Source organism: Schistocerca americana, chromosome 6, assembly GCF_021461395.2.
Source record: "Schistocerca americana isolate TAMUIC-IGC-003095 chromosome 6, iqSchAmer2.1, whole genome shotgun sequence".
Taxonomy (NCBI): domain Eukaryota; kingdom Metazoa; phylum Arthropoda; class Insecta; order Orthoptera; family Acrididae; genus Schistocerca; species Schistocerca americana.
In genome coordinates, this window is record NC_060124.1 from 590,803,256 (window position 1) to 590,830,890 (window position 27,635).

Sequence of the window (27,635 nt, forward strand, 5' to 3'; positions counted from 1 at the left end):
ATAGAAAATAAAAGGGATATATACAGCTGCGAAGCAATTACGTCTACAGATGGTGATTGTTGGTAAGAGGCTTCCTGCAGCCACTTCCAGTCGTCGTATGGCTAGGTGGGAAAATTTAGCAGATATATACTGCTGTGCGGAAACTACATGTACTGATGGTGAACGTTGGGAATTAAGCACTCAGCCCCTCCCAGTCCCCCTTCACCAAGGTTAGAAATTAAAGGTGATATATACAACTGCGCAAGAAATACATCTTAAATGGTGAATGTTGGTTAGGAGGCTTTCAGCCTTTTCCAGTCCCCCTTCAATCAGGATAGAAAATAAAGGTGATTTATACAGCTGTGCAGGAAAGACATCTCCAGATGGTGATTGGTGAAAAGGGAGCATACAGCCCTTTCCAGTCCCCCTGCACCAAGGTTAGAAAACAAAGGTGATATATACAGCTGTGCAGGAGCTACATCAACAGATAGTGATGGTTGGGAAGGAGGCTGTCAGCCTCATCCAGTCCCCCTTCACCAAGATTAGGATATAAAATTGATATACACAGCTGTGCAAAATTTACATCTACAGATGGTGAAAGTTAGGAAGGAGGCTTCGACCCCTTCCAGTCCCCCTTCACCAAGGTTAGAAAATAAAGCTGATTTATACAGCTGTGCAGGAATTACATATACAGTTGGTGAACGTTGGGAATTAGGCTTTCAGCCCCTCCCAGTCCCCCTTCACCAAGGTTAGAAAATAAAGGTGATGTATACAACTGTGCTGGAATTACATCTACAGATGGTGGATGTTGGGAACGAGGCTTTGAACCCCTTCCAGTCCCCCTGCACCAAGGTTATAAAATAAAGGTGATATATACAGCTGTGCGGGAATTACTTCTCGAGATGATTAATGTCGGGACGGAGGCTTTCAGCCCCTTCCAGTCCCACTTCACCAAGGTTAGAAAAATCAGTTATATATACAGCTGTGCAGGAATTACATCTACAGATGGTCAATGTTGGGAAGGACGCTTTCAGACCCTTCCAGTCCCCATTCACCAAGGTTTGTAAATGAAGATGTTAAATACAGCTGTTCAGGAATTACATCTACCGTTGGTGAATGTTGGGAAGGAGGGTTTCAGCCCCTTCGAGTCCCCATTCACCAAGGTTAGAAATAAAGGTGATATTTACAGCTTTGAAGGAATTACATCTACAGATGGTGAATGTTCGGAAAGAGGCTTTCAGCCTCTTTATGTTCCCCTTCCTGTCGCCCTTCACCAAGTTCAGAAAGTAAAGGTGATATATGCTGCTGTGTAGGAATAACATCTACAGATGGTGAATAGAGGGAAGCAGGCTTTCAGCCCCTTCCAGTCCTCCTTCACGAAGGATAGAAAATAAAGGTGATACATACAGCAGTGCAGGAATTACATGTACATATGGTTAATGTTGGGAAGGGTGCTTTCTGCCCCTTCCAGTCCACCTTTACCAAGGTCAGAAGATAAAGGTGCTATATACAGCTGCGCAGGAATTACATCTCCATATGGTGAATTTTGGAAAGAGGCTTTCAGCACCTTCAAGTCACCTTTCACCAAGGATAGAAAATAAAGGTGATATATACGGCTGTGCAGGAATTACATCTACAGATGGTGATTGTTGGTAAGGAGGCTTCCTGCATCCACATCCAGTCATCGTACGTCTAGGTTAGACAATATTGGATATATATACATCGATGCAGAAACTAAATCTAAGGATGGTGATTGTTGGTAAGGAGGCTTTCATCAGACACTTCCAGTCCTTCTTCACCTACATTAGAAATTAAAGGTGATATATACAACTGTGCAGGAATTACATCTACAGATGGTGAATGTTGGGAAGGAGGCTTTCAGCCCCTTCCAGTCCCCCTTCACCAATGTTGGAAAGAGAAACCTGATATATACAGCTGTGCAGGAATTCCATCAACAGATGGTGAATGTTGGGAAGGAGGTTTTCAGCCCCTTCCAGTCACCCTTCACCTAGGTTAGAATATAAAGTTGATGTATACAGCTGTGCATGAATTTCATCCACAGATGGTGAATGTTCGGAAAGAGGCTTTCAGCCCCCCCAGTCCCAATTTTTCAAGGTCAGAAAGTAAAGGTGATATATGCAGCTGTGCAGGATGTACATCTACAGATGGTTAATGTTGGGAAGGAGGCTTTCAGCCCCTTCCAGTCCCCCTTCACGAAGGTTTGAAAAAAAAACCTGATATACACAGCTGTGCAGGAATTACATCAACAGATGGTGAATGTCGGGAAAGGGGCTTCCTGTACCCTTTCACCATGGTAGAAAATAAACGTTATACATTCTGCTTTGCAGGCATTATATCTGCAGATGGTGAATGTTTGGAAGGAGGCTTTCAGCTCCTTCCAGTTGCCCTTCACCAAGGTTAGATGATAAAGGGGAGTTATACGGCTGTGCAAGAATTACATCTACAGATAGTGAATGTTGGGAAGGAGGCTTTCAGCCCCTCCCGGTCCCCCTTCACCAAGGTTAGAAAATAACTGTGATATATACAGATGTGCATTAATTACAGCTACATTTGGTGAATGTTTGGAAGGAGGCTTTCTGCCCCTTTCCGTCTCCCTTCACCAAGGTTAGAAATTAAAGGTGATATATACAGCTGCGCAGGAAATACATCTACAGATGGTGATTGGTGGAAAGGAGGCACTCAGCCCCTTCCAGTCCCCCTGCACCTAGATTAGAAAACAAAGGTGGTATATACAGCGGTGCAAGAATTACGTCAACAGATGATAGTTTGGAAGGAGGCTGTCAGCCCCATCCAGTCCTCCTTCGCCAAGGTTAGGATATAAAGGTGATATACACAGCTGTGCAGGATTTACATCTACAGATGGTTAATGTTAGGAAGGAGACTTTCAGCCCCTTCCAGTCCCCCTTCTCTAAGGTTAGAAAATAAAGGTGATATATCTAGCTGTGCAGGAAATACATCTACAGATGGTCTTGTTTGGAAGGAGGTTTTCAGCCCCTTCTAGTCCCCCTTCACAATGGATAGAAAATAAAGGTGATATATGCAGCTGTTCATGCATTACATCTACAGGTGATGAATGTTGGGAGGGAGGCTTTCAGACCTTCCAGTCCCCATTCACCCAGGTTAGAAAATAAAGGTGATATACATCTGTGCAGGAATTACATCTACAGGAGGTGAATGTTTGGAAGGAGGCTTTCAGCCCCTTCCAGCCCCCTTCACCATGGTTAGAAAACAAAGGCGATATATACAGCTGTTCAGGAATGACATCTACTGGTTCCGAATGTGTGAAGGAGGCTTTCAGGACCTTCCAGTCCCCATTCACCAAGGTTCGAAAATAAAGGTGATACATACAGCTGTGCGTAAACTACATATACAGATGGTGATTGTCGGTATGGAGAATTTCATCAGCCCCTTCCAGTCCTCCTTCACCTAGGTTACAAAATAAATGAGATATATACAGATGTGGAAAATTACTTCTACAGATAGTGAATGTTGGGAAGTAGGCTTTCAGCCCATTCCAGACCCCCTTCACCACGGATAAAAATTAAAAGATATATATACATCTGTGAAGGAATGACATCTACAGTTGGTGATTGTTGGTATGGAGGCTTCCTGCAGCCACTTCCAGTCGTCGACTGACTAGGTTAGAAAATATAGCAGATATGTACAGCTGAGCAAAAACTACATCAATTGATGGTTAACGTTGGGGAGGAGGCTTTCTGACACTTCCAGTCCCCCTTCACCATGGTAAGAAAATAAGTGATTTATACAGCTGTGCAGGTGATACATCCGCAGATGGTGATTAATGGTAAGGAGGCTTCCTGCAGCCACTTCCAGTCGTCGTATGGCTAGGTGGGAAAATTTAGCAGATATATACTGCTGTGCGGAAACTACATGTACTGATGGTGAATGTTGGGAATTAGGCACTCAGCCCCTCCCAGTCCCCCTTCACCAAGGTTAGAAAATAAAGTTGATGTATACAACTGTGCAGGAATTACATGTACAATTGTTGAATGTTGGTAAGGAGGCTTTCAGCCCCTTCCAGTCCCCCTTCACAAAAGTTAGAAAATGATGGTGATATATACAGCTGTGCATTAATTACATCTGCAGATGCTGAATGTCTGGAATGAGGCTTCCAGCCCATTCCAGTACCTCTTCACCAATTTCAGAAAATTAGGTGATATATAAAGATGTGCAAGAATTACATCTACACATGGTGAATGTTGGGAAGGCAGCATTCAGCCCCTTCCAGTCCCCCTTCACCAAGGTTACAAAATAAAAGTGATATATACAGCTCTGCAGGAATTACATCTACAGATTGTTAATGTTGGGAAGCAGGCTTTCAGCCCCTTCCAGTCCCCCTTCACCATGGTTTTACAATAAGCTGATATATACAGACGAGCAGGAATCACATCTATAGATGATGATTGGTGGTAAGGAGGCTTTCTCTAGAACCTTCCAGTCCTTCTTCACCTAGGTTAGAAAAAAATGAGATATATACAGCTGTGCAAAAAGTGCAGATGGTGAATGTTGGGAAGGAGCCTCTATGCTGCCCGTTTCAGTCCACCTTCTCCTAGGAGATATATACAGCTGTGCAAAAAGTGCAGATGGTGAATGTTGGGAAGGAGCCTCTATGCTGCCCGTTTCAGTCCACCTTCTCCTAGGAGATATATACAACTGGGCAAAATTACATCTACAAACGCTGATGTTGGGAAGCAGGCTTTCAGCCCCATCTAGTCCCCCTTCACCAAGGTTATAATATAAAGGTGACATATACAACTGTGCAGGCATTACATCTACAGATAGTGAATGTTGTGAAGGAGGCTTTCAGCCCCTCCCGGTCCCCCTTCACCAAGGTTAGGTAATAAATGTGATATATACAGATGTGCATTAATTACAGCTACAGATGGTGAATGTGTGGAAGGACGCATTCCGCCCCTTCCAGTCCCCCTTCACCAAGGTTAGAAATTAAAGGTGATATATACAACTGCGCAAGAAATACATCTTAAATGGTGAATGTTGGATAGGAGGCTTTCAGCCTTTTCCAGTCCCCCTTCAATCAGGATAGAAAATAAAGCTGATTTATACAGTTGTGCAGGAATTACATATACAGTTGGTGAACATTGGGAATTAGGCTTTCAGCCCCTCCCAGTCCCCCTTCACCATGGTTAGAAAATAAAGGTGATGTATACAACTGTGCTGGAATTACATCTACAGATGGTGGATGTTGGGAAGGAGGTTTGCAGCCCCATCCAGTCCCTCCTCACCAAGGTTAGAAAATAAAGCTGATATGTGCAGCCGTGTAAGGGGGTTCCTGCTGCCACTCCCAGTCATTTTTCTGCTAGGTTAGATGAGATACGAGATATATTCAGCTGTGCAGCAATACATCTACAGATGGTGATTGTTGGTACGGAGGCCTTCATCAGCCCCTTCCAGTGCCTCTTCACCAAGGTTAGAAAAATCAGTTATATATACAGCTGTGTAGGAATTACATCTACTGATGGTAAATGTTGAGAAGGAAGCTTTCAACCCCATCCGGTCCCCCTTCACGAAGGTTAGAAAGTAAGGGTGATATATACAGCTGTCCAGGAATTACATCTACAGATGGTGAATGTTGGGAAGGAGAATTTCAGCCACTTCCAGTCCCCCTTCACCAAGGTTAGAATATAATGGTGATATATACAGCTGCTCAGGAATTACATCTACAGTTGGTGAATGTTGGGAAGGAGGGTTTCAGCCCCTTCGAGTCCCCCTTCACCAAGGTTAGAAATAAAGGTGTTATTTACAGCTTTGCAGGAATTACATCTGCAGATGGTGAATGCTCATAAAGAGACTTTCAGCCTCTTTCAGTTCCGCTTCCTGTCGCCCTTCACCAAGTTCAGAAAGTAAAGGTGATATATGCTGCTGTGTAGGAATAACATCTACTGATGGTTAACGTTGGGATGGAGGCTTTCAGCCCCATCCAGTGCCCCTTCACCAAGGTTAGGGAATAAAGGTGATATATGCAGCAGTGCAGGAATTACATCTACAGATGGTGAATGTAGGGAAGCAGGCTTTCAACCCCTTCCAGGCCCCCTTCACCAAGGATTGAACATGAAGGTCATATATACAGCTGTGCAGGAATTACATGTACAAATGGTGAATGTTGGGAAGGAGTCTTTCAGCCCCTTCCAGTCCACCTTCACCAAGGATAGACCGTAAAATTGTAATATACAGCTGCGCAGGAATTACATCTACATATGGTGAATGTTGGAAAGAGGCTTTCAGCCCCTTCAAGTCACACTCCACCGAGGATAGAAAATAAAGATTATATATATACGGCTGTGCACGAATTACATCTGCAGATGGTGATTATTGGTAAGGCGGCTTCCTGCACCACATCCAGTCATCGTACAGCTAGGTTAGACTATATAGGAGAAATATACAGCTGTGCAGAAACTACATCTACAGATGGTGATTGTTGGTACGGAGGCCTTCATCAGCCCCTTCCAGTGCCTCTTCACCAAGGTTAGAGATTAAAGGTGATATATACAGTTGTCCAGGAATTACATCTACAGACAGTGAAAGTAGGGAAGCAGCCTTTCAGCCCCTTCCTGTCCTCCTTCACCAAGGTTAGAAAATAAAGGTGATATATACATCTGTGCAAAAATTACATCTACAGATGGTGAATGTTGGGAACGAGGCTTTAAACCCCTTCCAGTCCCCCTGCACCAAGGTTAGAAAATAAAGGTGATATATACAGCTATGCGGGAATTACTTCTCGAGATGATTAATGTCGGGACGGAGGCTTTCAGCCCCTTCCAGTCCCCCTTCACCAAGGTTAGAAAAATCAGTTATATACAGCTGTGTAGGAATTACATCTACTGATGGTAAATGGTGAGAAGGAAGCTTTCAACCCCTTCCGGTCCCCCTTCACGAAGGTTAGAAAGTAAGGGTGATATATACAGCTGTGCAGGATTTACATTTTTAGGTGGTGAGTGTTGGGAAGGAGGCTTTCAGCTCCTTCCAGTCCCCCTTCACCAACGTTTGAAAATTAAGCTGCTATATACAGCAGTGCAGGATTTACATCTACAGATGCTGAATGTTGGGAAGGACGCTTTCGGACACTTCCTGTACACTTCACCAAAGTTAGAATAAATAGTAATATATACAGCTGTGCAGGAATTACATCTACAGATGGTGAATTTAGGGAAGGAGCCTTACAGCTCCTTCCACTCCCCCTGCACCAATGTTAGAAAATAAAGTTGATATATACAGCTGTGCAGGAACTACATCTACAGATGGTAAATGTTGTGAAGAAGTGTTTCAGCCCCTTCCAGTCCACCTTCACTAAGATTAGAATATGAAGGTGATATATACAACTGTGTAGGAAGTACATCTACAGGTGGTCATGTTGGGAAGGCGGCATTCAGGCCCTTCCAGTTCCCCTTCACAAAGGATAGACAATAAAGGTGATATCTACAGCTGTTTATGCATTACATCTACCGATGATGAGTGTTGGGAAGGAGGCTTTCAGACCCATCCAGTCCCCCTTCAGCAAAGTTAGAATATAGAGGTGATATATACAGCTGTGCAGGATTTACATCTACAGATGGTTAATATTGGAGGGGGCTTTCTGCCCCTTCCAGTCCCCCTTCACCAAGGTTAGAAAAAAAAGTTATATATACAGCTGTGCAGGAATTACATCTACAGATGATGAAAGTTGTGTTGGAGCCTTTCAGCCCCTTCCGGTCCCATTTCCCCAAGGATAGATAAAAATACGTGACATTTATGGCTGTGCAGGAATTACATCTACAGATGGTGATTGTTGGTAAGGAGGTTTTCTCCAGCCCCTTCAACTCATCCTTCACCTAGGTTAGAAAATCAAGGAGTTATATACAGCTGTGCAAAAATTACATCTACAGATGTTTAATATTGGAAAGGAGGGTCTCAGCCCCTTCCAGTCCCGCTTCACTGAGGTTAGAAAGTAAAGGTGATATATACTGCTGTGCAGGTATTACTTCTACAGATGGTGAATGTTGGGAAGGCAGCTTTCAACCCCTTCCGGTCCCCATTCACCAAGGTTAGAAAATAAGGGTGATATATACGGCTGTGTAAAAGCTACTTCTACAGATGGTGATTGTTGGTAAGTAGATTTTCTCCTGCCCCATCCAGTCTTCCTTCACCTATGTTAGAAAATCAAGGAGATATATACAACTGTGCAAAAATTACATCTACAGCTGGTGAATGTTGGGAAGTAGGCTTTCAGGACCTTCCACTCCCCCTTCACCAAGGTTAGAGAATAAGGGAAATATATACAGCTAGGCAGGATTTACATCTACAGATGGTGACTGTTGGTAAGGATGCTTGCTGCAGCCATGTTCAGTCATCGTACGGCTAGGTTAGACTATATAGAAGAAATATACAGCTGTGCAGAAACTACATCTACTGTTGGTGATTGTTGTTAGGAGGCTTTCATCAGCCCCTTCTAGTCCGCCTTCACAAAGGTATGAGAATAAAGGTGATATATACAGCTGCACAGGAATTATATCTACATATGGTGATTGTTGAGAGAAGGCTTTTGGCCTCTTCCAGTCCCACTTCACCAAGATTACAAAATAAAGGTGATATATACAGCTGTGCAGGAATTACATCTACAGACTGTGAATGTTGGGAAGGGGGCTTTCAGTGCATTCCAGTCGCCCTTCACCAAGGTTGGAAAATAAAAGTGATCTATAAAGCTGCGCAGGAATTACATCTACATATGGTGAATGTTGGGATACAGGCTTTCATCGAATTCCAGGCCGTCTTCACCAAGGTTAGAGAATCAAGGTGATATATACAGCTGTGCAGGAGCTACATCTACAGATAGTGAATGTAGGTATGCAGGCTTCCAGCCCCTTCCAGTCCCCCTCCACCAAAGATAGAAAGTAAAGGTGATATATACAACTGAGCATTAATTACATCTGCAATTGGCGAATGTTTGGAAGGAGGCTTTTAGCCCCTTCCAGTCTCCCTTCACCAAGGTTAGAAAATAAGGGTGATACATACAGCTGTGCAGGAATTACATCTACAGATAGTGAATGTTGGGAAGGAGGCTTGCAGGCCCTTCCAGTTCCCCTTCACCAAGGTTAGAGAATAAGGGAAATATATACAGCTAGGCAGGAATTACATCTACAGATGGTGACTGTTGGTAAGGATGCTTGCTGCAGCCATGTTCAGTCATCGTACGGCTAGGTTAGACTATATAGAAGAAATATACAGCTGTGCAGAAACTACATCTACTGTTGGTGATTGTTGTTAGGAGGCTTTCATCAGCCCCTTCTAGTCCGCCTTCACAAAGGTATGAGAATAAAGGTGATATATACAGCTGCACAGGAATTATATCTACATATGGTGATTGTTGAGAGAAGGCTTTTGGCCTCTTCCAGTCCCACTTCACCAAGATTACAAAATAAAGGTGATATATACAGCTGTGCAGGAATTACATCTACAGATGGTGAATGTTGGAAATGAGGCTTTCAGGACCTTGCAGTCCCCCTTCACCAACGTTAAAAAATAAAGGTGATATATACAGCTGTGCAGGAATTACATCCACAAATGGTGAATGTTGGTAACGAGTGTTTCATCAGCCCCTTGCAGTCCTCCTTCACCTAGGTTAGAAATTTAAGGAGATATATACAGCTGTGCAAAAATTACATATACAGACATTATATGTTGGGAAGGAGGCTTTCAGCCCCTTCCAGTCCGCCCTCACCAAGGTTAGAAAATAAAGGTGATAAGTGCAGCTGTGCAGCAATTACATCTACAGATGTTGAGTGCGGGAGACAGGCTTTCAGACCTACCTATTCCCCCATTTCCAAGGTTAAAAATAATGTTGATATATACAGCTGTGCATGAATTACATCCACAGATGATGAATGTTGGGAAGGAGGCTTTCAGCCCCTCCAGACCCCCTTCGCCAAGGTTAGAAAATAAATGGGATATAGACAGCTGTGCAGGAATTACATCTACTGATGGTGAATGTTGGGAAAGTGTCTTTCAGCCCCTTTCATTCCCCCTTCACCAAGTTCACAAACTAATGTGATATATACTGCAGTGCAAAAATTACATCTACGGATGGTGAATGTTGGGAAGGAGGCTTTAAACCCCTTCCAGTCCCCCTGCACCAAGGTTAGAAAATGAAGGTAAAATATACAGCCGTGCAGGAATTTCATCTACAGATGGTGTGTGTTGGTAAGCAGGCTTTCATCGCCATCCAGTCCCACTTCTACTATGTTAGAATATAAAGGTGAAATATACAGCTGTAAAGGAATTACATCTTGAAATGGTTAATGTCGGGAAAGGGGATTTCAGCCCCTCCCAGTCCCCCTTCACCAAGGTTAGAAAAAACAGTTATATATGCAGCTGTGCAGGAATTACATCTACAGATGGTGAACGTTGGGAAGGAGGCATTCAGCCGTTCCCGTCACCCCTCACCAAGGTTACAAAATAAAGGTGACATATACAGCTGTGCAGGATTTACATCTTCAGATGGTGAATGTTGGGAAGGAGGCTTTCAGCTCCTGCCAGTCCCCCATCACCAAGGTTTGAAAATAAATTTGATATATGCAGCTGTGCAGGAATTACATCTACAGATGGTGAATGTTTCGAAAGAGGCTTTCAGCCCCTTCCAGTCCCCCTTAACCAAGGTCAGAAAATAAAGGTGATATATGCAACTGTGCAGGAATTACATCTACAGAGGGTTAATGTTGGGCACGAGGTTTTCAGGCCCTTCCAGAGCCTCTTCACAAAGGTTAGAGAATAAGGGTGATATATATAGCTGTGCATGAATTACATCGACAGATGGTGAATGTAGGGAAGCAGACTTTCAAACCCTTTCAGTCCCCCTACACCAAAGATAGAAAATAAAGCTGATATATACAGCTGTGCAGGAATTACATGTACAAATGGTGAATGTTGGGAAGGAGTCTTTCAGCCCCTTCCAGTCCACCTTCACCAAGGTTAGAAGATAAAGGTGATATATACAGCTGCACAGGAATTACATCTACATATGGTGAATGTTGGAAAGAGGCTTTCAGCCCTTCAAGTCACCCTTCACCAAGGATAGAAAATAAAGGAGATATATACGGTTGTGCAGAAATTACATCTAAAGATGGTAATTGTTGGTAAGGAGGCTTCCTGCAGCCACATCCAGTCATCGTACAGTTAGGTTAGACTATATAGGAGATGTATGCAGTTGTACAGAGATTACATTTACAGATGGTGTTTGTTGGTAAGAAGGCTTTCATCAGCCCCTTCCAGTCCTCCTTCTGCTAGGTTAGAAATTGAAGGTGATATATACTAATGTGCAGGAATTACATCTACAGATAATGAATGTTGGGAAGGAGGCTTTCAGCCCCTTCCAGTCCCCCTTTACCTAGGTTGGAAGAAAAAACCAATATATACAGATGTCCAGGAATTACATCTACAGATGGTGAATGTTGGGAAGGAGGCTTTCATTCCCTTCCAGTCCCCGTTGAGCAAGGTCAGACAATAAAGGTGAAATATGCTGCTGTGCAGGAATTAGTTCTACAGATGGTTAATGTTAGGAAGGGGGGTTTTAAGCCTTCCACTGCCCCTTCACCAAGATTAGACAATAAAGGTGATATGTACAGCTGTGCAGGAATTACATCTACAGATGGTGAATGATGGGAGGGAGGCTTTAAGCCTCTTCCAGTCCCCCTTCACCAAGGTTAGAGAAGAAAGGTGATATATATGGCTGTGCAGAAATTACATCTAAAGATGGAGATTGTTGGTAAGGAGTCTTCCTGCAGCCACATCAAGTCACCATACGGCTAGGTTAGACTATATTGGATTTATATACAGCTGTGCAGAAACTACAACTACAGATGGTGATTGTTGGTAAGGAGGCTTTCAGCCCCTTCCAGTCCCCCTTCACCTAGGTTAGAATATAAAGGTAATATTTACAGCTGTGCAGGAATTTCATCTACAGAAGCTGAATGTTGGGAAGGACACTTTCAGACCCTTCCAGTCCCTCTTCACCAAGGTTTGAAAATAAAGGTGTTATATACAGCTGCGCAGGAATTACATCTATGGTTGGTGAATGTTGGGTAGGAGGCTTTCAGCCCTTTCCAGTCCCCCTTCACCAAGGTTAGAAAATAAAGGTACTATATACAGCCATGTATTAATTACATCTACAGATGGTGAATTTTGGGAAGGAGGCTTCCAGCCCCTTCCAGTCCCCCTTAACCTAGGTTAGAGTATAAAGATGATATTTACAGCTGTGCAGGAATTACATCAACAGTTGCTGAATGTTGGGAAGGACACTTTCAGAACCTTCCAGTACCCTTCACCAAGGTTAGAATATAATTCTAGTATGTACAGCTGTGCAGAAACTACATCTACAGATGGTGATTGTTGCCAAGGAGGCTTTCATCAGCCCCTTCCAGTCCTCCTTCACCAGCGCTAGAAAATAAAGCTGATATATACAGCTGCACAGAATCACATCTACATATGGTGAATGTTGAGAAGGAGGCGTTGAGCGTCTTCCAGTCCCCCTTCACCAAGGTTAGAAAGTAAAGGTGATATATACAGCTGTGCAGGAATTACATCTACAGTTGGTGAATGTTGGGAATGAGGCTTTCAGCGCCATCCAGTCCCCCTCCACCAAGGTTAAAAAATAAAGGTGATATTTACAGTTGTGCAGTAATTACATCTACAGACAGTGAATGTTGGGAAGCAGGCATTCAGCCCCTTGCAGTCCCATTTGACAAAGGTCAGAAAATAAAGGTGTTATATGCAGCTGTGCAGGAATAACATCTACGGATGGTGTTTGTTGGTAAGGAGGCTTCCTGCAGCCACATCCAGTCATCGTACATCTAGGTTTGGCTATATTGGATATATATACAGCTGTGCAGAAACTACATCTACAGATGGTGATTGTTTGTAAGGAGGCTTTCATCAGACACTTCCAGTCCTTCCTCACATATATTAGAAATTAAAGGTGATATTTACAACTGTGCAGGAATTACATCTACGGATGGTGAATGTTCGGGAGGAGGTTTTCAGCCCCTTCCAGTCCCCCTTCACCAAGGTTTGAAAATAAAGGTGATACATACATCTGTGCAGGAATTACATCTACAGATGGTGAATGTTGGGAAGGAGTCTTTCAGCCCTTTCCAGTCCCATTTCACCTAGGGTAGAATATAAAGGCGATATATACAGCTGTGCAGGAAATACATCTACATATGGTCATGTTGGGAAGGAGGCATTCAGCCCCTCCCAGGCCCCTTGACAAGGGATAGAAAATAACGGTTATATATACTGCTGTTCATGCATTACATCTACAGATGATGATTGTTGGGAAGGAGGCTTTCAGCCTCTTCCAGTCCCCCTTCACCAAGGTTAGAAAAAAAAACCTGATGTATACAGCTGTGCAGGAATTACATCAACAGATGGTGAATGTTCGGAAAGAGGCTTTCAGCCCCTCCAGTCCCCATTTTCCAAGATCAGAAAATAAAGGTGATATATGCAGCTGTGCAGGATTTACATCTACAGATGGTTAATGTTTTGAAGGAGGCTTTCAGCCCTTTCCAGTCCCCCTTCAACAAGCTTAGAAAAAAAAACCTGATATACACACCTGTGCAGGAATTACATCAACAGAAGGTGAATGTTGGGAAGCAGGCGTTCAGCCCCTTCCAGTCCCCCTTCACCAATGTTAGAAAATAAAGGTGATATATACAGCTGTGCAGGAATAACATCTACAGATGGTGAATGTTGGGAAAGAGTCTTTCAGCCCCTTCTAGTCCCTTTTCACCAAGGTTATATTATAAAGGTGGTATATACAGCCGTGCAGGAATTACATCTACAGATGGTGAATGTTGGGAAAGAGGCTTCCTGTCCCCTTTCACCATGGGTAGAAAATAAACGTTATACATTCAGCTTTGCAGGAATTATATCTGCAGATGGTGAATGTTTGGAAGGAGGCTTTCAGCTCCTTCCATTTGCCCTTCACCAAAGTTAGATGATAAAGAGGAGATATACGGCTGTGCAAGAATTACATCTACAGAGAGTGAATATTGGGAAGGCAGCTATCAGCCCCTTTAAGTCCCCCTTCACCAAGGTTAGAAAATAAAAGTTATTTATACATCTATGCTGGAATAACGTCTGCAGATGGTGATTGTTGGTAAGGAGGCTTCCTGCAGCCACTTCCAGTCGTCGTATGGCTAGGTTAGAAAATATAGCAGATATATACAGCTGTGCAGAAACTACATCTACAAATGGAGATTGTTGGTGAGGCGGCTTCCACCGCCATCCAGTCCCCCTTCACCAAGATAAGAAAATCAAGGTGATATATACAACAGTGCAGGAATTACATCTACAGATAGTGAATGTTGTGAAGAAGGCCTTCAGCCCCTCCCGGTCCCCCTTCACCAAGGTTAGAAAATAAATGTGACATATACAGATGTGTATTAATTACAGCTACAGATGATGAATGTTTGGAAGGACGCTTTCTGCCCCTTCCAGTCCCCCCTTCACCAAGGTTAGAATATAAAAGTGCTATATACAGCTGTGCAGGAAATACATCTACAGATGGTCATGTTGGGAAGGAGGTTTTCAGCCCCTTCTAGTCCCCCTTCACAAAGGATAGAAAATAAAGGTGATATATGGAGCTGTTCATGCATTACATCTACAGATGATGAATGTTGGGAGGGAAGCTTTCAGATCCTCCAGTCCCCATTTTCCCATGTTAAAAAATGAAGGTGATTTATACAGCTGTGCAGGAATTATATCTACAGATGGTGATTGGTGGAAAGGAGGCAACCTGCAGCCACTTCCAGTCGTCGTACGGCACTGTTAGAAAATACAGGACATATATACAGGGCTGCAGAAACTACATCTACAGAGGGTGATAGTTGGTAATGAGGCTTCCTGCAGCCCCTTCCTATAATCTTCTATTAGGTTAGAAAATCAGGGAGACTTATACAGCTGTTCAATAATTACATCTACAGATGGTGATTGTTTGGAAGGAGGCTTTCAGCACCTTCCAGTCCCACTTTACCAAGTTCAGAAACTTACGTGATATATACAGGTGTGAAGGAATTACTTCTACAGATGGTGATAGTTGGGAAGTAGGCCTTCAGCCCCTTCCAGTCCCCATTCACCCAGGACAGAGAAAAAACCTGATATATAAAGCTGTGCAGAAATTACATCAGCAGATGGTGAATGTTCGGAAAGAGGCTTCCAGTACCTCCAGTCCCCATTTACCAAGGTCAGAAAATAAAGGTGATATATATAGCTGTGCAGGAATTACGTCTACAGATAGTGAATGTTGGGAACGAGGATTTTGGGACTTTCCAGTCCTCCTTCACCAATGTTAGAAGATAACGGTGATATGTACAGCTGTGAAGGAACTACATCTACAGACAGTGAATGTTGGGAAGCAGGCTTTCAGCACCTCCAGTCCCCCTTCACCAAGGTTAGAAAAAAGTGTAAAATATACAGCTGTGCAGGAATTACATCTACAGATGGTGAATGTTGGGAAGGAGGCTTTCGGCCCCTTCCAGTCCCGCCTCACCAAGGTTAGAACATAAAGGTGATACATACAGCTGTGCAGGAATTACATTTTCAGATGGTGAATGTTGGGAAGGAGGCTTTCAGCTCCTTCCAGTCCCCCTTCACCAAGGTTTGAAAATAAAGGTGATATATACAGCTGCATAGGAATTACAACTACAGTTGGTGAATGTTGGGAAGGAGTCTTTCAGCTCCTTCCAGTCCCCTTTCACCAATGTTAGAAAATGACGGTAATATATACAGCCATGCAGGAATTACATCTACAGATTGTGAGTGTTGTGAAGGCTGCTTTCAGACCCTTCCAGTCTGTCTTCACCAAGGTTAGAAAATTCAGGTGATACATACAGCTGAGCATTAATTATATCTGCAGATGCTGAATGTTTGGAAGGAGGCTTCCAGCCCTGTCCAGTCCCTCTTCACCAAGGTCAGAAAATAAAGGTGATATATACAGATGTGCATTAATTACGACTACAGATGGTGAATGTCTGGAAGGAGGCTTTCAGCTCCTTCCAGTCACCCTTCACCATGATTAGAAAATGAAGGTGATATATACAGATGTGCATTAATTACAGCTACAGAGGGTAAATGTTGGGAAGGAGACATTCAGCCGCTTCCAGTCCCCCTTCACCAAGGTTAGTATATAAAGGTGATATATACAGCTGTGCAGGAGCTACATCTACAGCTGTTTAATGTTGGGAAGTTGGCTTTCAGCCCCTTCACCAAGGTCAGACAATAAAGGTGATATATGCAGCTGTAAAGTAATTATATCTACAGATGGTGATTGTTGGGAAGAAAGCTTTCAGACCCTTCCAGTCCCACTTCACCAAGGTTAGAAAATCCAGGAGATATATACAACTGTGAAAAAATTACATCTACAGATGGTGATTGGTGGTAAAAAGGTTTCCTGCAGCCACATCCAGTCGTCATGTTCTAGGTTCAAAAATAGAGGATATATATATAGGGGTGCAGAAAATACATCTACAGATGGTGATTGTTGGTAAGGAGGCTTTCTGGAGCCACATCCAGTCATCGTACGACTAGGTTACACTATATTGGAGATATATTAATCTGTGTAGAAACTACATCTACTGATGGTGATTTTTGGTAAGGAGCCCTCCATGAACCCCTTCCAAACCTCCTTCACCTAGGTTACAATATAAATTAGGTTTATACAGTTGTGCAAAAATTACATCTACAGATGGTGAATGTTGGGAAGGAGGCTTTCTGGACCTTCCAATCCCCTTCACCAAGGTTAGAAAATTATGGTGATATATACAGCTGTGCAGAAACTACGTCTACTGATGTTGATTGTTAGTAAGGAGTGTTTCATCAGCCACTACCAGTCGTCCTTCACCTAGGTTAGAAAACAAAGGTGATATATATAGCTGTGCAAAAATTACATCTACAGATGGTGAATGTTGAAAAGGAGGCTTTCAGGACTTTCCAGTACCTCTTCACCAAGGTTAGTAAATGAAGGTGATTCATAGAGCTGTGCAGGAATTCCATCTACAGACTGTGAATGCTAACTAGCAGGCTTTCAGCCCCTTCCAGTGCCCCTTCACCAAGGTTAGAAATAAAAGGTGATATATACAGCTGTGCAGGAATAACTTCTACAGATGATGAATGTTGGGAAGGCAGATTTCAGCCCCTTCCAGTCCCCCTTCACCAAGGTTAGAAAATTAAGGTGATATATACAGGTGTACAGAAACTACTTCTACAGATGTTGTTTGTTAATAAGGAGTGTTTCATCAGCCCCTTCCTGTCCTCCTTCACCTTAGTTAGAAAATAGAGGAGATATATACAGCTGTGCAAAAATTACATCTGTAAATGGTGAATGTTGGGGAGGAGGCTTTCAGCCCCTTCCAGTTCCCCTTCACCAGGATTAGAAAATAAAGTTTATGTATACGGCTGTGCAGGAATTACGTCTACAGGTAGTGAATGTTGGGAATGAGGATTTTGGGACTTTCCAGTCCTACTTCACCAATGTTAGAAGATAAAGGTGATACGTAGCGCTGTGAAGGAATTACATCTACAGACGGTGAAAGTTGGGAAGCAGGCTTTCAGCCCCTTCCAGTCCCCCATCACTAAGGTTATAAAATAAATGTGATATATACAGCTGTGCAGGATTTACATCTACAGATTGTGAATGTTACCATGGTGAATGTTGGGGATGAGTCTTTCAGCGAAATCCGGTCCTCCTCCTCCTAGATTAGAATATAAAGATGATATATACAGCCGTGTTGGAAATACATCTTGAGACGGTTAATGTCAGGAAGGAGGCTTTCAGCTCCTTCCAGTCCCCCTTCAAGAAGGTTAGAAAAAAACACATATATACAGCAGTCCAGGAATTACATCTACATATAGTAAATGTAGGGAAGTAGACTTTCAGCCCCATTCAGTCCCCCTTCACCAAGGATAGAAAATAAAGCTGATATGTGCAGCTGTGTAAGGGGGTTCCTTGCGCCACTTCCAGTCATCGTACTCCTAGGTTAGACTATATACGAGATATATTCAGCTGTGTAGCAACTACATCTACAAATAGTGATTGTTGGTAATGAGGCTTTCATCAACCCCTTCCAGTCCCCCTTCAAGAAGGTTAGAAAATGAAGGTGATTCATAGAGCTGTGCAGGAATTCCATCTACAGACTGTGAATTCTAACAAGCAGGCTTTCAGCCCCTTCCAGTGCCCCTTCATCAAGGTTAGAAATATAAGGTGATATATACAGCTGTGCAGGAATAACTTCTACAGATGATGAATGTTGGGAAGGCAGCTTTCAGCCCCTTCCAGTCCCCCTTCACCAAGGTTAGAAAATTAAGGTGATATATACAGCTGTGCAGAAACTACGTCTACAGATGTTCTTTGTTAGTAAAAAGTGTTTCATCAGCCCCTTCCTGTCCTCCTTCACCTTAGTTAGAAAATAGAAGAGATATATACAGCTGTGCAAAAATTACATCTATGAATGGTTAATGTTGGGGAGGAGGCTATCAGCCCCTTCCAGTTCCCCTTCACCAGGGTTAGAAAATAAAGTTTATGTATACGGCTGTGCAGGAATTACGTCTACAGTTAGTGAATGTTGGGAACGAGGATTTTGGGACTTTCGAGTCCTCCTTCACCTATGTTAGAAGATAAAGGTGATATGTACAGCTGTGAAGGAATTACATCTACAGACGGTGAATGTTGGGAAGCAGGCTTTCAGCCCCTTCCAGTCCCCCTTCACCAAGGTTAGAAAATAAATGTGATATATACAGCTGCGCAGGATTTACATCTACAGATTGTGAATAATACCGTGGTAAATGTTGGGGATGAGTCTTTCAGCGAAATCCGGTCCCCCTTCTCCTAGGTCAGAATATAAAGATGATATATACAGCTGTGTTGGAAATACATCTTGAGATGGTTAATGTCAGGAAGGAGGCTTTTGGCCCCTTCCAGTCCCCCCTCACCAAGGTTAGAACATAAATGTGATATATACAGCTGTGCTGGAATAACATCTTCAGATGGTGAATGTTGGGAAGGAGGCTTTCAGCTCCTTCCAGTCCCCCTTCAAGAAGGTTAGAAAAAAAAACACATATATACAGCACTGCAGGAATTACATCTACAGATAGTGAATGTAGGGAAGCAGACTTTCAGCCCCATCCAGTCCCCCTTCACCAAGGATAGAAAATAAAGCTTATATGTGCAGCTGTGTAAGGGGGTTCCTGGCGCCACTTCCAGTCATCGTACTCCTAGGTTAGACTATATACAAGATATATTCAGCTGTGAAGCAACTACATCTACAGATAGTGATTGTTGGTAATGAGGCTTTCATGGCCCCTTCCAGTCCTCCTTCACCGAGGATAGAAATTAAATGTGATATATAACACAGTGCTGGAATTACATCTACAGATGGTGAATGTTGGGAAAGAGGTTTTCAGCCCCTTCCTGTCCCCCTTCACCAAGGTTTGAAAATAAAGGCGATATATACAGCTGCATAGGAATTACATCTACAGTTGGTGAATGTTGGGAAGGAGGCTTTCAGCTCCTTCCAGTCCCCCTTCACCAATGTTAGAAAATAAAGGTAATATATACAGCCATGCAGGAATTACATCTACAGATTGTGAGTGTTGGGAAGGCTGCTTTCAGCCCCTTCCAGTCCCTCTTCACCAAGGTTAGAAAATACAGGTGATACATACAGCTGAGCATTAATTATATCTGCAGGTGCTGAATGTTTGGAAGGAGGCTTCCAGCCCTGTCCAGTCCCTCTTCACCATGGTTAGAAAATAAAGGTGATACATACAGATGTGCATTAATTACGGCTACAGAGGGTAAATGTTGGGAAATAGGCTTTCAGCCACTTCCAGTCCCCCTTCACCATGGTTAGAAATGAAAGGTGATATATACAGTTGCGCAGGAATTACTTCTACTGATGGTGAATGTAGGGAAGCAGGCTTTCAACCCCTTCCAGTCCCACTTCACCAAGGTTAGAAAATAAATGTAATATATAGAGCCATGCAGGAATTACATCTACAGATGGTGAATGTTGGGAGGGAGGCTTCCAGGCCCTTCCAGTCCCTCTTTACCTAGGTTAGAATATAAATGTGATATTTACAACTGTGCAGGAAATACAACTACAGATGGTGAATGTTCGGAAAGAGGGTTTCAGCCCTTTCCAGTCCCCCTTCACCAAGGTCAGAAAATAAAGGTGATATATGCAGCTGTGCAGCAATAACATCTACATAGGGTTAATGTAGGGCAGGAGGCTTTCAGCGCCTTCCAGTCCCCCTTCACCAAGGTTACAAAATAAAGGTGCTATATACAACTGTGCATTAATTACAGATACAGATGGTGAATGTTGGGTAGGAGGCTTTCTGCAGCCCCTTCCAGTCCTCCTTCACCAAGGTTAGAAAATAAAGGTGATATATACAGCTGTGCAGGAAATACATCTACAGATGGTCATGTTGGGAAAGGGGCTTTCAGCGCCTTCCAGTCCCCCTTCACATAGGATAGAAAATAAAGGTGATATATGCAGCTATGCATGCATTACATCTACAGATGATGAATGTTGGGAAGGAGGCTTTCAGCCTCTCCAGTCCCCATTCATCATGGTCAGAAAATAATTGTGATGCATACAGAGGTGCAGGAATAACATCTACAGATGGTGAATGTTGGAATAGAGTCTTTTAGCCCCTTCCAGTCCCCCTTCACCAAGTTTATATTATAAAGGTGATATATACAGCCGTGCAGGAATTACATCTACAGATGGTTAATGTTAGGAAGCAGGCTTTCAGCCACTTCCAGTCCCCCTTAACCATGGTTAGACAATAAGCTGATATTTACAGATGATAAGGAATTAAATCTACAGATGATTATTGGCGGTAAGGAGGCTTTCTCCAGACTCGTCCAGTCCTTCTTCACCTGGGTTAAAAAAAAAGGAGATATATACATCTGTGCAAAATATGCAGATGGTGAATGTTGAGAAAGAGCCTTTATGCAGCCTGCTTCTGTCCACCTTCTCCTAGGTTAGAAAGTAAAGAAGATACATACAACCGGGCAAAAATTACATCTACAAATGGTGATGTTGGGAAGCAGGCTTTCAGCCCCTTCTAGTACCCCTTCACCAAGTATAGAATATAAACGTGATTTATACAACTGTGCAGGAATTACATCTACAAATGGTGGTGTTGGGAAAGAGTCTTTCAGCCTCTTCCAGTCCCCCATCACCAATGTTAGAATATAATGGTGATCTATACAGCCGCGCAGGTATTACATCCACATATGGTGAATGTTGGGAAGGAGGCTTTCATCCTATTCCAGTCCCCCTTCACCAAGGTTAGAAAATAAAGGTAATATATACAGTTGTGCAGGAATTACATGTACATATGGTGAATGTTGGGAAGGAGGCTTCCAACCCCTTCCAGTCCCCATTCACCAAGGTTAGAAAATAAAGGTAATATATACAATTGTGCAGAAACTACGTCTACAGACGTTGATTGTTAGTAAGGAGGGTTTCATCAGCCTCTTCCATTCCTCCTTCACCTAGGTTAGATAATGAAGGAGATACATAGAGCTGTGCAAAAATTACATCTACAGATGTTAAATGTTGAGGAGGAGGCATTCAGCCCCTTCCAGTGCCCCTTCACCAAGTATAGATAATGAAGGTGATATATACAGCTGTGCAGGAATTACATCTACAGGTATTGAAATTTGGAAAGGATGCAATCTGCAGCCCATTTCAGGCCACCTTCACTTAGGTTACAAAATAAAGGCGATATATACAGCTGTGCAAAAATTACATCTACAGATGCTGATGCTGGGAAACAGGCATTCAGCCCCTTCCAGTCCCCCTCCACCAAGTATAGAGAATGAAGGTGATACATACAGCTGTGCAGGAAAGACATCAACAGATGGTGCTTGTTGGTAAGGAGGCTTTCAGCGCCTTCCAGTCCCCCTTCAACAATGTTAAAAAATCAAGGTGATATATACAACTGTGCAGGTATTACATCTACAGATAGTGAATGTGATGAAGGGGGCTTTGAGCCCCTCTAGTCCCCATTCACCAAGGTTAGAAAATAAATTTGATATATACAGCTTTGCAGGAATTACATCTACAATTGGTCATGTTGGGAAGGATGCTTTCAGACCCTTCCAGTCCCCATTTACAAAGGATAGAAAATAAAGGTGATATATACAGCTGTGCATGCATTACATCTACAGATGGTGAATGTTGCGAAGCAGGCTGTCAGCGAAATCCAGTCCCCCTCCTCCTAGGTTTGAATATAAAGGTGATATATACAACTTTGCAGGAATTACATCTACAGTTGTTGAATGTTGGGAAGGAAGCTTTCAACTCCTTCCAGTCCCACTTCAGCAAGGTTTGAATATAAAGGCGATATCTACAGCTGTGCAGTAATTATATCTACCGATGTTTAATGTTGGGAAGGACGTTTTCAGGCCCTTCCAGTCCCCCTTCACCAAGTTTAGAAAATAAAGTTATATATACAGCCGTGCAGGAATTACATTTACAGATGGTGAATGTTGGGAAGGAGGCATGCAGCCCTTTCCAGTCCCCCATCACCAAGGTTAGAAAATAAAGCTGATATGTGCAGCTGTGTAAGGGGGTTCCTGCAGCCACTTCCTGTCATCATTCTGCTAGGTTGATGAGATACAAGATATATACAGCTGTGCAGCAACTACATCTACAGATTGTGATTGTTGGTAATGAGGCTTTCATCAGTCCCTTCCTTTCGTCCTTCACTTAGGTTAGAAATTACAGGAGATATGTACATCTGTGCAAAAATTACATCTGCAGATGGTGAATCTTGCGAAGGAGGCTTTAAACCCCTTCCAGTCCCCCTGCACCAAGGTTAGAAAATAAAGGTAAAATATATAGCCGTGCCGGAATTACTTCTACAGATGGTGAATGTTGCGAAGCAGGCTTTCAGCGCCATCCAGTCCCCCTTCTCCTAGGTTTGAATATGAAGGTGATATATACAACTGTGCAGGAATTACATCTACAGTTGTTGAATGTTGGGAAGGAGGCTTTCAACCCCTTCCAGTCCCCCTACTCCAAAGATAGAATTTAAAGGTGATATATACAGCTGTCCAAGAATTACATGTACAAATGGTGAATGTTGGGATGGAGGCTTTCAGCCCCTTCCAGTCCACCATCACCAAGGTTAGAAGATAAAGGTGATATATACAGCTGCGCAGGAATTACTTCTACATAAGGTGAATGTTGGAAAGAGGCTTTCTGCCCCTACAAGTCACCCTTCACCAAGGATAGAAAATAAAGGTGATATATACAGCTGTGCAGGAATTACATCTACAGATAGTGAATGTTGGGAAGGAGGCTTACAGCCCCTTTCAGTCCACCTTCACCAAGGTTAGAAGATAAAGGCGATATATCCAGCTGTGCAGGAATTACATCTACAGATGGTGATTGTTGGGAATGAGGCTTTCAGCACCTTCCAGTCCCCCTTCACCATGGTTTAAAAATGAAGGTGATGTATAGAGCTGTGCAGGAATTACATCTACAAATGGTGAATGTTGGGAAGAAAGTTTTAGCCCTTGCAGTCCCCATTCACCAAGGTTAGAATGTAAAGGTGATATATACAGCTGTGCAGAAACTACGTCTACAGATGTTGTTTGTTGGTAACGATGCTTTCATCAGCCCCTTCCAGACCCCCTTCACCAAGGATTCAAAATAAAGGTGATACATACAGCTGTGCAGGAATTACATCTACAGATGGTGAATGATGGGAAGGAGGCTTACAGCTCTCCCAGTCCCCCCTCACCTAGGTTATAAAACAAAGCTGAAATGTGCAGCTGTGTAAGGGGTTGCTGCAGCCACCTCCAGCCGTATTTCAGCTAGGTTAGACGAGATACGAGATATATACAGCTGTGCAGCAATTATATCTACAGATGGTGATTGTTGGGAAGGAGGCTGTAAGATCCATCCAGTCCCTCTTCGCCAACATTAGAATATAAAGGTAATATATACAGCTGTGCAGGAATTACTTCTACAGATGGTGAATGTTGGGAAGGAGGCTTGCAGCCCTTTCCAGTCCCCCCTCACCAAGGTTAGAAAATAAAGCTGATATGTGCAGCTGTGTAAGGGTGTTCGTGCAGCCACTTCCTGTAATCATTCTGCTAGGTTGATGAGATACAAGATATATACAGCTGTGCAGCAACTATATCTACAGATTGTGATTGTCGGTAATGAGGCTTTCATCAGCCCCTTCCAGTCGTCCTTCACCTAGGTTAGAAATTAAAGGAGATATTTACATCTGTGCAAAAATTACATCTACAGATGGTGAATCTTGCGAAGGAGGCTTTAAACCCCTTCCAGTCCCCCTGCACCAAGGTTAGAAAATAAAGGTAAAATATACAGCCGTGCAGGAATTACATCTCCAGATGGTGAATGTTGGGAAGGAGGCTTTCAGCCTCTTCCAGTCCCCTTTACCATGGTTAGAAATTAAAGGTGATATATACAGCTGTGCAGGAATTTCACCTACAGATGTTGAATGTTGGGAAGTACTCTTTAAGACCCTTCCAGTCCCCCTTCACCAAGGTTTGAAAATAAAGATGTTATATACAGCTGCGCAGCAATTACATCTACAGTTGGTGAATGTTGGGAAGGAAGCTTTCGGCCCCTTCCAGTCTCCCTTCAAAAAGGTTAGAAAATAAAGATGATATATACGGGTGTGCAGGAATTACATCTGCAGATGGTGATTGTTGGTAAGGAGGCTTCCTGCAGCCACAACCAGTCATCGTACGTCTAGGTTAGACTATATTGGAGATATATACAGCTGTGCAGAAACTACTTCTACAGTGGTGATTGTTGGTAAGGAGGCTCTCATCAGACACTTCCAGTCCTTCTTCACCTACGTTAGAAATTAAAGGTGATATGTAAAACCGTGCAGGAATTACACCTACAGTTGTTGAATGTTGGGAAGTGCGCTTTCAGACCCTTCCAGTACCCCTCACCAAGGTTAGAATATAAAAGTAATATATACAGCTGTGCAGGAATTACATTTACAGATGGTGAATTATGGGAAGGATGCTTTCAGTCCCTTCCAGTCGCCCTTCACCAAGGATAGAAAAAAAAGGTGATGCATACAGCTGTGCAGGAATTACATGTACAAATCGAGAAAGTTGGGAAGGAGGCTTTTAGCCCCTTCGAGTCCCCCGTCACCAAAGGTAGAAAATAAAGGTGAGATATGCAGCCAGTCAGGAATAACATCTACTGGTGGTGATTGTTGGGTTGGAGGCTTCCTGCAACCACATCCAGTCATCGTACGGCTACGCTAGACTGTATAGAAGATATATACAGGTGTGCAAAAACTACATCTTCAGATGGTGATTTTTCGTAAGGAGGCTTTCAGCGCCTTCCAGTCCCCCTTCACCATGGTTAGAAAATAAAGGTGATGTATACAGATGTGCATTAATTACAGTTACAGAGGGTAAATGTTGGGAAGGAGGCTTTCAGTCCCTTCCAGTCCCCCTTCACCAAGGTTAAAAATGAAAGGTGATGTATACAGCTGCTCAGGAATCACATCTACAAATGGTGGATGTTGGTTAGGAGGTTTTCAGCCATTTCCAGTCCCCCTTCACACAGGATAGAAAATATAGGTGGTATATACAGCTGTGCGGGTATTACATTTACAGATAGTGAGCATTGGGAAGGAGACTTTCAGCCCCTTCCAGTCCCCCTTCACCATGGTTAGAAAATAAAGGTGATATATACAGATGTGCATTAATTACAGCTACAGATGGTAAATATTGGGAAGGCCGTTTTCAGCCCCTTGCAGTCCCCCTTCACAAAGCTCTGAAATGAAAGGTGATATATACAGCTGCGCGGGAATTACATCTACAAATGGTGAATGTTGGTTAGCAGGCTTTCAGCCCTTTCAAGTCCCCCTTCACATAGGATTGAAATAAAAGGTGGTATATACAGCTGGGCGGGTATTACATGCACAGATAGTGAGCCTTGGGAAGGAGACTTTCAGCCCCTACCAGTGCCCCTTCGCAAAGTTTAGAAAATAAAGGTGATATATACAGCTGTGCAGGAATTACATCTACAGATGGTGAATGTTGGGTAGGAGTCTTTCAGCCCCCTCCAGTCCCCTTTCACTAAGGTTAGAATATAAAGGTGATATATACAGCTGTGCAGGATATTCATCTACAGATGGTCATGTTGGGAAGGAGGCTTGCAGCCCATTCAAGTCCCCCTTCAAGAAAGTTAGAAAATGAAGGTGATATATACAGCTGTGCATTAATTACATCTGCAGATGCTGAATGTTTGGAAGGAGGCTTGCAGCCCCTTCAAGTCCCCCTTCACCAAGGTTAGAAAATAAAGGTGATACATCCAGCTGTGCAGGAATTACATCTACAGATGATGAAAGTTGGGAAGGAGCCATTCAGTCCCTTCCAGTTCCCTTTCACCAAGGCTAGAGAATAAAGGTCATATATACAGCCGTGCAGGAATTACATCTACAGATGGTTAATGTTGGGAAGGCGGCTTTCAGCCCCTTCCAGTCCCCCTTCACCATGGTTTGACAATAAGCTGATTTATACAGATGAGCAGGAATTACATCTACAGATGATGATTGGTGGTAAGGAGGCTTTCTCCAGACCCTTCCAGTCCATCTTCACCTAGGTTAGAAAAAAAAGGAGTTATATACAGCTGTGCAAAAAGTGCAGATGGTGAATGTTGGGAAAGAGCCTTTATGCTGCCCGTTTCTGTCAACCTTCTCCTAGGTTAGAAAATAAAGGAGATATATACAACGTGGCAAAATTACATCTACAAGTGGAGATGTTGGGAAGCAGGCTTTCAGCCCCTTCTAGTCCCCCTTCACCAAGGTTAGAAAATAAAGGTGATATATATAGCTGTGCAGGAATTACATCTACATATAGTGAATGTTGGGAAGGAGCCTTTCAACCCCTTGCAGTTCCCCTTCACCAAGGTTAGAGAATAAAGGACATATATTCAGCCGTGCAGAAATTACATCTACAGATGGTAAATGTCAGGAAGGAGGCTTTCAGCCCTTTCCAGTCCCCGTTAACCAAATTTAGAAAAAAAAGGTGATTTATACAGCTGTGCAGGAATTACATCTACAGATGGAGAATGTTAGGAAAGAGGCTTTCGGCCCATTCCATTCCTCCTTCACCAAGGTTACAAAATAAAAGATATATATACAGCTCTGCAGGAATTACATCTACAGACGGTGATTGTTGGTAAGGTGGCTTCCTGCATCCACTTCTAGTTGTCGTATGGCTATGTTAGAAAATGTAGCAGATATATACAGCCATGCAGGAATTATATCTGCAGTTGGTGAGTGCTGGGAAAGAGCCTTTCAGCCCCTTCCAGTCCCTGTTCACCACGGTTAGAAATTAAAGGTGATATATACAGCTGTTCAGGAATGACACCTACAGGTGGCGAATGTTGTCAAGGAGGCTTTCAGTACCTTCCAGTCCCCGTTCACCAAGGTTCGAAAATAAAGGTGATATATACAGCTGTGCGTAAACTACTTCTACAGATGGAGATTGTTGGTATGGAGACTTTCATCAGCCCCTTCCTGTCCTCCTTCAAATAGGTTAGAAAATA